The sequence below is a fragment of the Numenius arquata genome, chromosome 11 (assembly GCF_964106895.1).
Source record: "Numenius arquata chromosome 11, bNumArq3.hap1.1, whole genome shotgun sequence".
Taxonomy (NCBI): domain Eukaryota; kingdom Metazoa; phylum Chordata; class Aves; order Charadriiformes; family Scolopacidae; genus Numenius; species Numenius arquata.
The window spans coordinates 29,347,114-29,359,348 of NC_133586.1; the positions used below are offsets into that span (position 1 = coordinate 29,347,114).

Genomic DNA, 12,235 nt, shown 5'->3' on the forward strand with positions numbered 1-12,235 from the left:
ATGATTATTATAACAAGTTTAGTCCTGAAGCCAGGGCACGCGATCTTAAACTTCTAAGAATATTATACAGTCATTAGCTATATGATTCTTTGTGGACTAAAAAGCAACCCAATTTTACAATATCACTTTAATGTTAAATATTTCCTATAAGTGCATGAGGAGCAGCCAGTCTAGAACACATTCATATGTTGGGTTTTAAGATGTTTTTAAAACTGATTGCTTGGGTATTCCAGAGCATGGCTGTGTTACAGTCACAGATGCATCCACCTAGTGTGTTTATAAACATCTATGTGCTATTTCCAGTCGTCTTTTTCTTACCTTAAAATTGAAAGCCCCATACTAACATCATACGGGTTCTTTGGTTTGGTTTTTTTTTAATTTCTGTGGTCCTGTAAGAGTACAGTAACTTAGAGTAGCCAATTCATTAAGCCCAATGTTAATGACAAATGCAGTTCCATTTATTGCTGTTTTTCCTGGTACTTGTACTACATTTGCATTGCGCTTGCTTTGATGTTTAATTGTAGACATAAAAAACAAACCACCCAAATAAAAATGACAGTGACAGTTGAACCAATCTGATGCTAAATCAGAGCATTTCAAGAAAGTAAGTAAATATGGGTTTTATAGAACGTCTTTATAAATGTATAATGAAATGTATAAATGAGCAGCAGTATGCTGTTCCCTTTTAAGTTACAATTGACTGTAGAAAGTAACCTTTATTTGGTTATAAAACTTTGTAAAAACTTTTTTCTGAATGTTTTGACAGCCTCCTGAAAATTTTAGAAACCAACTGCAAATTTTTCTCGCAAAGTGAGGTACTTTAAGACACATACTACAGCTTGATTAGAAACAGTTCCTTTAGACTATATTTATTCCTACTTCACTTCTCATACTGAAATAGAGCTGCCCTTGAGGCAGTAGTTGGAAGTTACTTGTATATTTAACCAGAAGCACATGTAGAAGATGATTACCTAATGACCAAGGTTAATTTAGACCATTTGAAGTTGATACGACCTATGATACATTTTTAAAGTAAATTGTACAGAGTTACAGAATAAATTAATGGAGTAATTCTTGAATAGCTGTACTGTATATAAACTACTGTGAGAATCAAAAAGTATGCCCTACCTCTACTTTACTTCCCTTGAGCTTCTAAAAAAAAAAATTGGCTTCCTTTTGCTAGTTTTATCAGCACAATTGTTACTTCATTGCAAGAGCAAGCAGAGAACTTTTCAAGCCCTACTGTAAAGCCCAGGGGTCCTGTATTTAAGCAGCATCTTCGGGTTTCATCTCATTTTCTCTGAACTTAGAACTTGTTACTAGGGTCTCCAAAGATTGACTCTACCATCAGTAGAAATGCTAGTCATCACAAACAGCTGCAAGATAAGCCTTAAAGTCTTTTCATCTAAACTCTCTTCTAAATAGGTTGAAAAGGCTTGTTTCTTCTACACAGATCACTTGAACTAAGTTGCTTTTTCCTGATCATCTCTGTTTTTACTTTCACCCTTGCCATTTCTTTTCCTCAAAGCTAACTGATTGAAGCGGCTTTAGAGTGAATTGATTCAAGGTAGAGTAGAGAAAATTTGGAGTTTTCTCAGGGCTACTGTTGTCTTCTCAAGTGGAACCACTTCTAGAGGAAAGTTGTGGGATTTCTTCTTTTAAAGTAAAATGTAAAGCTCATTTTGAATGTGTAATTGTTTTCAGCTCAATCAGCCATGTGAGTGCCTTTTAATTTTTTCATATAATGCCAATTTTGCTGGTACTGGGACTTTATTCAAAAGGTTTCCTAAACAGTGTTGCTTAAAAGAGAAATGGCAGATAATTTTATTTGCCGTGGAAGCAATCCCTTCAATCCAGTGTAGCTAGAGATGCCAGGAAAACAGCATCAGGTTTCTGGCTTCCTATCCCTCTAGCCCTTATCTTGGGGTAATGCTTTTGTATTTCATGGTCTCATCCCTCCAGCTTGGTCTTTTCAAGTATTACGCACAGGTTTATTCTGCCAGCATCTCCCTAAAAATCATGCAGGATTTTAGTCAGATAAGTACAGGCTATTTCTGGCCAAAGAAGTTCATTTTTAGATGAAGCTATTCCAAGTTGATATGTTATTGGACTTAACCACTTTCACCTTTCTAAATCTAGTAGGGTATCCACAATTTGAACGAGAAGGGAACGACTTATACAGTTAATTCTGAATATTTAGCAAGCTGGAATCAACACATCCTCAGCATTCTTTTCTGAGGCTAGCAGAGGTTTAAGTATAGACGTTTTTTCATTCTTTCAGTAAAGCCTCAATAAATTGAACAGTTCAGGGAGAAGTAGCACTGACAGACTTTTTGTCTTACAGTTTGGTCCAGATTTTCAAAGGGCGTTCAGGTGTCTGACCTGCCTTTTGAAGATCTTTCCATCTCTCTCTGTAGTGTCCTGCAAGCAAGCACCTGTGTGATTCTACCAACACCTCCATTCATAATTTTAGAGTTAAAGCGTGGAAAAAATAGGAGACCATGCTGTCCCACTTACTATCAGCCTGTATATTCAGAAAAAAAGTTCAGTTCTGGCTTCTCATGATGGATTAAACATTCCTTCAGTAGTACTGTGAGACTTCTACTTGCGTTTGAGTTGTTGGTAGTATGCATGCAAGGTGATTATATTGTCTTTAAAGGTTGTAATACTAACTCTTTGTCCAGTATAGGTCTGCAGGAAATACCTACTTCCAGATAAGTTGCAGTAACTTCTCATTTCTAAATGTTTCAGAATAACAGTTAGAACTAATTAAAGTGTCTTCTACCGAGAGCAAATCTGTGCATCTTAAAGACTAGATGGTGTCTTAGCATTCAGTCATTAACTTACGTTAATATCTAAATTTACATACAACCTGTTTTAAAATATCACTTTCACTATTCACATTCTGGATAATAGATGGTTATAAACCTGAGGAAACAGTTTAGCTGAGTTCAGAACAGAGATGAAGGTCAGTGCGGTTCTGCTGAGCTAGTTGTAGTCAGCTTTGTATTGTGAGTCCATTTGCACACATAATGAGAATAGTGTTTTCCTAGTGACAGAGCTTTCTACGTTTGGTTTTTGTTTGGTTTTTTTTTTAATATGTAATAGAAGCTTTGCTTATGTTAAAAAGTGAAAAACCTGTGGGTCAGCTTAGAAGTATTTGACCAAGGCCTCTAGGTCGCAGTGCAGAGCTAGGAACACACTCAACACACACAGTTAATGTTTTGGTTGTATTAATTTTTCCATTTCCCATGAACACACATGAGAGGGAGCAGACTTAACAATCATTGTGGATAAAATGCATGAATTAAGTCTTCAGACGTGACCATGGGAGATAGAAAAAATGCTTTTAAGAGGGATAATTCCCTGCTTACAATCTTTTAAGTTTTACTGATATATTCCAAAGTACATTGCCAGTATTCTGTCATCTGTGATAAAATTACGAATTGTTTTTAAGAAGTCTGCAAAGAAGCCTGTTTTATTAGTTTTGTTTTCTTACACATATTAAGTATTCTTAAAAACATACGTTCTGAAAAAACATCTCAGAAGATGCTGTAATATTTTTGTAATTATTAATGTGCTAATGGAATATGGTTGAGCAGTCTAGGTTTGCATAACTGAGTGCCAAATCCTGCCCACTTTAGTTACATGAGTAGATCATTCTCTTAAACAAGAGACTCTTTTAAACTAAGGAGCAAGATTTGGCCTCGAGATCTTCTGCCTGGGGAGCACAGTAATGCTACTTTGCATATTCCTGCTGGTGCTAAATCATTTGTTGAAAATAAAGATTCTAAATAGAAGTTGTAAATAAAATATTTATGGCCTCATCCTTTTGACAGACTTAATCATTTGCAAATATTTTTTGGCCTTACTTCAAGTTTCCCTTTTGTTTTTTGTTTTAGAGTATGTGGACTGTGTTTGTTAATGTGGCATGTCATTGGCAGGTTTGGCTTCCTGTGCTGTTTTCTGTAAGGCCCGTAACATTCCCCTTGTGCATTATAATATGGATGACTTTTCAGTGCTGGATTTCAGTGTTGTCCTTCATCTTGTTTTGTCATTGTAGCTGTTTAAACAAATAGTATGAAGTAGAACATGGTTGGCATTTGTTCTCTAATAAAACTTTGAGAAAATCAGCCATTACTGTAAGCATTTGGGGAAGTTGTTGAAAATGCAAAAGTGCCCATTTAAAATAATTTTAAAACCTTGTTAATTTGGTTAAAATTAACCCTGTTAATTTGCCTTGCATATAAAATAAACTGGAATATGGTGTATCAGTTGCTAATCTTTGCTATAAATTGCTAATACTTCACAATTCTTCTAGCATCAATTTAAGAACATTGTAAATACAAGCTTTGGAGGAGGTATATTAGTTTCAGATTGTGCATTATAAAATAATTATAAGATTAGCGAATTAGTATTTTGAGACATGAATTATGACATCTAGAACATGAAAATTAGTCTGTTGATGTTATAAAGAGAGGATATAGAGGGCTTCTGATAATCTGCACTTTTTTACATTTCTGAGTTTTGGCTTTTTAACAAACGAGTATTTAATTTTTCCATCTACTGTCTCGTCATATGCAGGCCTTCTAATCACCAGTTGCTGTCTTCAAATACTTGTTTTAGTTAGTTAGCAAAACGGACAGGCAAACTTATAAATTGTAAACCCTTGTAGAGTGGAAGTTCTCCGAAGAGCCATTTGATTAAGTTGCCTTATTCTATTACATTGCACTCATGTTTTGTCTCCACTTTCTTGTTTACTGTTCAGACACTGAAGTTGTGATGTAAAAATATGTGCTACAAGTTTTTATTCATAACTTACTGAATAATACCTTTGTGTCACCTGTTAATACAGCTCTTGTAAATGATAACTTTATGCCATCTGTAATACAGCTCTTGTAAATTGTTTAAATTATTTTTCTTTTTATAGATTCTCATTGCTGAATGTACAGATTGGATCCCTTTAATATGTCACTGAGTAATTTGATTGGGGCCCAAATATAGCCAATGCTATAATTCATCCCATCAAAACTGTAAATAATTCTTTACTGCTTGTTTGCATGAATGAAATTTGGATTTCATTTACTATGTCATAACCCAGCTCCTCTGTGATGGGCCTACTTTTTACTGTTTATTTTCCTGGTTTTATTACCATTTGTTCTGTATGAATGTTGAAACAGTACTTGTCTTTTCCTAATAAATAATTTGAGATTGTTCATTGTTTTGCCTACATCTGTGGGTTTTGGGGTGGGATTTTTGGGTGTGATTTTTTTACTTCAGTGTTGTAAGTTGCTATGATACTTGCTACTGGGGCTGTGGGGTAACATTTTATACTAGGGAAACACGACTGATACGGTTTTCATGCTCTTTTCTTCACAGTTCTTAGATTCAGGTCCTGTTTTTAAAAACGTGATGTCCTGAAGAACGCTAGTTTTGCAGCCTTGAAGTAGAAAGTACACTGTGAAGCTACTGTAAGCTTTTGCCTTCCAAATTAACTTGAGAGCACATGCTGATTCTTGCACACAGGTGACTGGTATTTTCCTGTTGAATAAAATACTTAATGTGTAAATTGCGTGTTATATATAAATTGCAATTACTGCTCTGTTGGAATTGTTCTTTGCTTATGTTTTGGAAAAGCCAAATTGCAGTGTCCTGAAGTTGTTCTGACTGGATGCCTAAGGGGTAGGAAGTTGTCAGGAATGAAGTCTGTGCTGCAGCAACGTGCTGCCAGTGCGTCTTGTGATGAGCCCGCTCTGTCTGAGGCTGTTCTTCAGGGTTCACTGTATGAATAAGTCAGCCATCCAAACTACACATCTTCGCCTAAACTGCCAAAAATTAAACCCTGAAATTCCATTCTGTGTGGTGTCCCCATTGAGTCTGGCAAAGAGGAGCTCTGCACCACAGTTGATTCTTTTTACCTAGGGGAAATGAGCTTGTAAGAAATACATGTTCCTTTACAACTTTATGGGGTGTTGATTTGTTTGGTTTGACATTTTTTTTAATGTGGAAATACCTCTTCTTTCTTTGAGTGAACTGTAGTGGCTTTTTGTAGAAGCTGGTTTGCATTTCAGCTGGGGTCCTTAACTGTTTCCCGGTGCAGCCTGTGTGCAAGCTCAGGGGACGAGGTAAGCTGTATGAGCTTCATTTAGTTCTGTCTTATCTGTGGACCTGAATAAAAATAAAATTAATATGAAACAAGTGACTTCCTCTCACTGTAAGACTATCCAGCCAGCTGTATTTGAATTTTTATTGGACTCAGAAATGCAAACCTTTAATAATCCTTGTAAGGGAAATGATGAGAGTAGCTGACAGAGAAGCTTTTGGCTATGGTTTATTGCAGCATTCTGCTTTGTTTTTCTTTACGTAATTATAAAGGAAATGTACATTTCATTTCTTTGCCCTAAAACAGCCTACGCGTTGAGCAATGACTAGAGGAAGTGTTCAAGCAGATTTTTGCATGATGAAACCCAAAAGGAAGAGGGATCCAAAATGACAGCGTATTTCAAGCAGATGCTAAAGTCATTCAACTGAGGGGGAAGAAACACAAAGAGTGAAGATTCATAGCCAAACTCCAGACTCTGCAAGTCCTGAAAGGTAAAGGGCCTGCAGTACATGTGATTTTAAGGCCAACTAAACACCTAAGAAATTACTTGCAAATTATATTGTGAGTAGTTTCTGTACTGCTTGTCATAGCCCTTTGAGTCTGGCTGTTCAGCCAATTTTCCATCTACCGTATTGTCTGCCTATTCACTCTCTATTTCACCAATTGAGCTCTAAGTTAACTGTGAGAGATGATGTCAAAGGCCTTGCTGAAGTCAGGGTAAGCAGCATCAGATGCTCCTCTCTTAGCTATGGAGTCAGCCACAGCAGAAAGCTGTCAGGCACGATTTTCCCTTGGTAAAGCCATGCTGTTCTGATCACTGCTGTGTCCTTCGTGTGCCTGGATGTGTCTTCCAGTCAGGCTGCCTCTGTGGCCTTCCTGGGGTGAGGCTGACCGGCCTGTAGCACCCCACAAACACCTTCCTGAGGACGGGTGCAACATTTGCATCTCCTGCCATCAGGAACCTTCCTTGGTGGCCACGATCTGCCAGAGGTCAGCTCCATCCTCACCCTCAGACGGAGCCTGTCTGGTCCTGGGGCATCACATGTGCCCAGCCAGCTCCAGGGCTCCTTAACTGTTTTCCTCTCCCATGGGGAATGCCTGGCTCCCGCCAGTTCCACTCTTGGGCTCGAGGAGCTGAAAGCCTGAGGGCAGACCTTAGAAGTGAGAATATGAGGCCATAGCCTTTTCTGTGTCTTTTATTCCTAGGGATCACAGAGTGGTTCTGTTGAAGGAGACTGATATGCCAAGGTGTGGCGTATCAAGGCGAATGGCTCTGAGTTTTGGGCAGGGACTGGCTGTCAGAGGCTGGTGGCAGCAGAGGAATGGCAGCCTGGAAGCGGCAAGGGAGCGGTTGTTTCTAGTGAAGGAATGCAAGGAGAGGCGCTTGGCACAGTAGATGTGGAGAGCTCATACCCAGATCGGTGGCGTTAGGGATGTAGGGGAGAGAGGTGTCTGGAGGAACTGGCTGCAGCAAATGAAGCTCACTGCTTTTAAAAAGCAGTGTTGGTGTCATTGACCTGGCAGCAGTGCTAGCTGTTAACCCCAGAACTGATGTTATCTGCAGTATTTGACTTTGTTCTGAGTTTACAGCCCCTTATCACTTTTCTGTTATGATCAATTTATTATAGCTTATCACTTCAATTCCTTAGCAAGGTCCTGCCAGAGGCCATGTGTCCCTACAGTCCTCTCAAGACAACAGGAACCAGAGCATTCTGCATTTTCTCATTTTGGATAGATATACCTCTTTCCAGGACAATCACCCACCTGTCCATAACTTTTCTTACTAGAAAGAGCATTTAGTTTAGCATTTCAGGCTGATGGATACACTGCAGAAGTGTGACCTCTTCTAGGAGGAAGTTGAGAGGCTTTGCTCAGTTCTTCATTTAATTTCCACGGAGTTACGTTTCACTTAAGGAACACTCTACAGTGGGAGAATCTGATTGACAATCTTAACCAAGATCTACAGGTTTATGGCTACTTATCAGCTCGGAGATCAGCCTGCCGTCTGTGAGAAACAAATACAGTGTTCTCGCTTTTCTGAAGGGGCTGTATGAAAGGTTGTGAGTCTTGCATAACCCAGGTGTGCCCAGGTATGCAAATTGCTGAGTTGTCTCTGATGTAATCTGTTCATGTACTTTTTATATCAGAGGCTTTTGCTAGCTTGCTATACATGGAGAGTTACTGATGTCATCTGATAACAGACAGTAAGATTTCCCTGAGCACGTGTAGGGAATACAAGGATTTACATCAACAATTTAAGAGCAAAAGGCATTACTTCTTAAGGAGGACTTTTCAGGTTGTTGTTGGGAGAGCTGTGCACGGGCTGTGGGAATGCTGAATTGCTGTTTGGAGCCAGCTCTGGGACTTGTGACAAGATTAGTGGTGGTGGACACAAACCTGCCCACGGATGCCTTTTTCCGTTCTTCCCCACCGAGTGCGTTGCTGTTTGTCGTTCGTCCCTGGTGAAGCAGAGGTGTTAGTACAGGATTTCCCTTTCATGAAAGACAGATTGCTGAGCTAATGGTGCACACAAACACACCAAGAGTAGAGCACACACTGGAAAGGGTAATGGGGGGGTGTGAAAGCCACAACCCAAACAAACAAAAACCCTGTGGTCAGTCAGACTCTATACTTTGTACGTTGGTACCAGGGGAGTTGCAAGTGCTCAAAATCCAATAACCTGATCTCTTTTCTGGCCCTTAAATTCATTTATTTTTAAATTGCAATTGATCCACCTTTCAGCTTGGGGTATATAATGGCAGCCAGTTTTTAAGAGAGCCACCATTCCCCATCCTCTGGAAACCAGTCTGCTTTACACTACCCTCCTGCCCTTCCCACATTCCCTCCCACAGGTGTTGGTGGCTCGCAGGCTGGGCCTTCTGGCCAGAGGTCCTGCCTAAGGCTGAGGCTGAACATCAGTTTCTGATCTACTGGGAAAGGGGATGAATTTCAACAGTGTGAGACCTTTTGCTTGTAACCTTGTAAATGGGGTGAGTTCAGAAGCCATCCAGCCTTTCTAGCCATTGTTTGCACCAGGTGTAGAGCTGACAGCTGGAGGCTGTAACTGCTTCAGCTCTTCTCAATTAATCCGTTACTACCTCTGAGTTAACACCCCCCGCTGTCTCTGGCATTTTATGGGTGTTTGTTTGTCAGCTCAAGCAGACCTACATGAGATGGCAAAACACTTCAGCCCAGCAGTTCTTGGAGGGTTTAATTGATTCTGATACCACAGGAAAACTGATGACATGGAGAATGAGCCTTCAAACAAATAGATCTGAAGTTCTGACATGAACAGTTCTAAAAAATCAGTTCCAGCTTCCTGGTGGAAGCTGGAATGTATCACAGATGTTATAAGCATCTTTCACACCAAATAGTGCTGCTCTTTTCTTTGATGGGGTGAGAACAGGACCCCTGGGGATCTCATAAAAGGTGTGTGATTTTAAGTTCTCCATTTTCAGCTGCTCTTCTCCTGTGTGCTGGGACCTGGCATGGGGAGGGGGCAGAGAGTTGCCAATGCAAACGGCTCTGCTGCCAGACCAGGCGAGGAGCTTTAGGCAAACCCTGCAGTACGCGGAAGGCTCCCTTAGCACACAGATACGGTTACAGAACACTCCACAGCGTCTGCCAGCCTGGGAAATTAATGCAGTATTAACTTTAAGCTCTTTGGTGACAGTTCGCTAGCTGTGGTTGTGCTTCAGCTGAGTGTCCGTTTCCTCTGTATCAATTAACAAACTCAAAATTAATCTTGACACAAAAATAATAGCTCATTTCCCACCCGTGGCTCTGTAGGCACTGCCACAGTGTGGTGATTTCCCCCAGCTACAGCTGGATGTGACTGATCAGGACAGGTGGGGGTCCCCTCTTGCCAGTTACCCATGACAGTGACACTAGATGCACACCCTGTATGCTTTTGTATCATGTTTTCCTTTAACTTCTTCAGCTCTTATGAAATCTCTAAGTGAAGTCTCTTCTGTTGAGTTTTCCCTGTGTTCTCAATGTGCATTTCCTAGTTTTCCAGAACTGGCAGCAGTTTGGATGGGGAGAAGAGAAACGTTTTTTAATCTTCACCAAATTTTTATTATAATTTTTTTTTAACTTTTCACTATTAGCGGTGGATCTTAACTCAGACTCTGACACACCACGTCCATGAAAGTGAACGCGATGCAACATCATGTTCTTACACACAGAAATGCAAACTTCGGAATTGCTTTGGTACTAATAGAGTAGCAATTCTGGGCTGCTGCAATAAATATCAGGGCTGAGCTTAGGTGTTCTTTAAAGTGTACATCCTATAGATATATCGTGTGTCTGTGTGCGTAAAGTAAATATTGAAGCCCGAGCCTGGCCCTTGCACAGGATGCTTATGCACAACAAGCGCGGTAGAGGGACGGGAGGGAAAACTGGCAGCCTCTGCGAAGACATCAGAGAGCCGTAGGGAGTAATTAACAGGCTCGGGGAATGGTCAGATAATGACTGTACGAGAGTTGCACCCGCTCCTCGTTAGTATAGTGGTGAGTATCCCCGCCTGTCACGCGGGAGACCGGGGTTCGATTCCCCGACGGGGAGGGTGTAGACTTTTTTTGCCTTGCCCCGCCTTGGTTGCGAGGGGCTCTGCCGGTGTCTGGCGATCGGTGCTCAGTTTTTATTTGTCCTTCTGTCTGTCCGGTACCGGACCCAGCGAGTGAGAAAGGGGAGAGCTGTGCTCCCTCATGGGAGCGGCAGTGGGCACCTTTTCCTCTGTGTTAACCGCGTTCCCTAGGCAAGTGCCAGTTGCCAAAAGATGCTGAGATGTTTGTTTGTATGGAGGTGAACCAGGCCATTTTTGGTGAGAAGGGCTCCGTTGGTGCCACAGAGATGCCACCAGGACCTTATGAGTGCCGAGGGGCTTGGCTTCCGGAGCCAGCACTGTGCACTTCAGGAGGATGCTCGGAGCAGGAGCCTTTGCCATGCTGTGGTACGAATACTGTGTAGCAGAGGTAGTAACAGCCCCCTAAATGAATTTTGGATTTAGCTGCCTCTAGTGTCTATTCTAGAAGAAATCTACCCTTCATTTTTAAACTTAATTAATCTATCACAACCCTTGGTAATTTGTAAAAGGCCTAAATTGCTTTTATTGTTGCAATTTATTCAACAATATTTCAAGTGTGTATCTCCTTATCATCTCTGTTGTTATAGGCCAGCCATCAGAGGCATTTAAATTTTGACCAAAACACATTCTTGAAAGCACACTTCCACATGAAAACTGGTTTTTGTTGTTTTTTTTTAGCCGGTCCAGCCCATATATGACTCCTAATAGTTCCAAGAAGTTCTTCTAAAACAAGATTTAAAAGCCTTCAGCAGCTTAGCTGGTACTGGCAGCAAGCTGCCCCTTGTGCAACCTGCTGTCGGAGCAAAGCCAGCTCTGTGGTATGTCGGCTTCTGGCAGCTGCAGAAGATGTTACTGCAGGCCCAGCGCTGACGTTGGGTCTGAGCTACATCCTAGGAACGTAAACTTGCTAAGACAGTAATGGCCTCTGTCATGAAGCCCAGACAAAACCTGTATGCAGAACCTTTGGGGCTGGTCTATGAGTCTGAAGGATGTGGCAAGGATGTCAGCAGGCTCCTGGTGCCAGGCCCTGGGGCAGGTCACTGTAGAGGGGCCTGAGCTAATCCCACTGCCTCTTTTAGAGTTTTCTTCTAGAGTTTTCATCTCCTTTGCAGATGGCAAGCAATACATGGACTGAAAATGTGAGAATCTGGAAATCTGAAACTGCAAATCCAGGCTGGGTCAGCTGCAGGTCCTGCTTGTGGTGGGGGGTGGTCCCCGCAGCACTCACCCTTTGAGTCACAGACTTCTTGGCATGTGTCTTTGGTAACTTTCACAGAGAATTATTAAACATATTGTACAGAAAGAATACTTAAATTTAAGTTCCTCGATGAGCAAGAGTGAGTTTGTTTGATTGTTTTATTCCAAGCAATGTGTTTGCAACAGGAGTCACAGCTAGAACCCCAGTTCTAGAGCTCCTCCCTGCAAATTTGCATGTCCCTCACCTATACTCGCAGAGGTTGATCTAGCTCTTCCTGAGCAAGACAATCCAAACCTGCTTCCATCACCATACCACCATCTATCTGTTAGGTTGTGACAGTTTCTGC

General features: G+C 41.2%; 1 non-coding gene across 1 annotated transcript; it reads left to right on the forward strand.

Annotated features, from left to right (window-relative positions):
* The first annotated feature begins 10,597 nt into the window (after positions 1-10,597).
* TRNAD-GUC (transfer RNA aspartic acid (anticodon GUC)) lies at positions 10,598-10,669 on the forward strand. The gene has a single exon. It is a non-coding gene; the product is annotated as a tRNA-Asp (tRNA).
* The last annotated feature ends 1,566 nt before the right edge of the window (positions 10,670-12,235 follow it).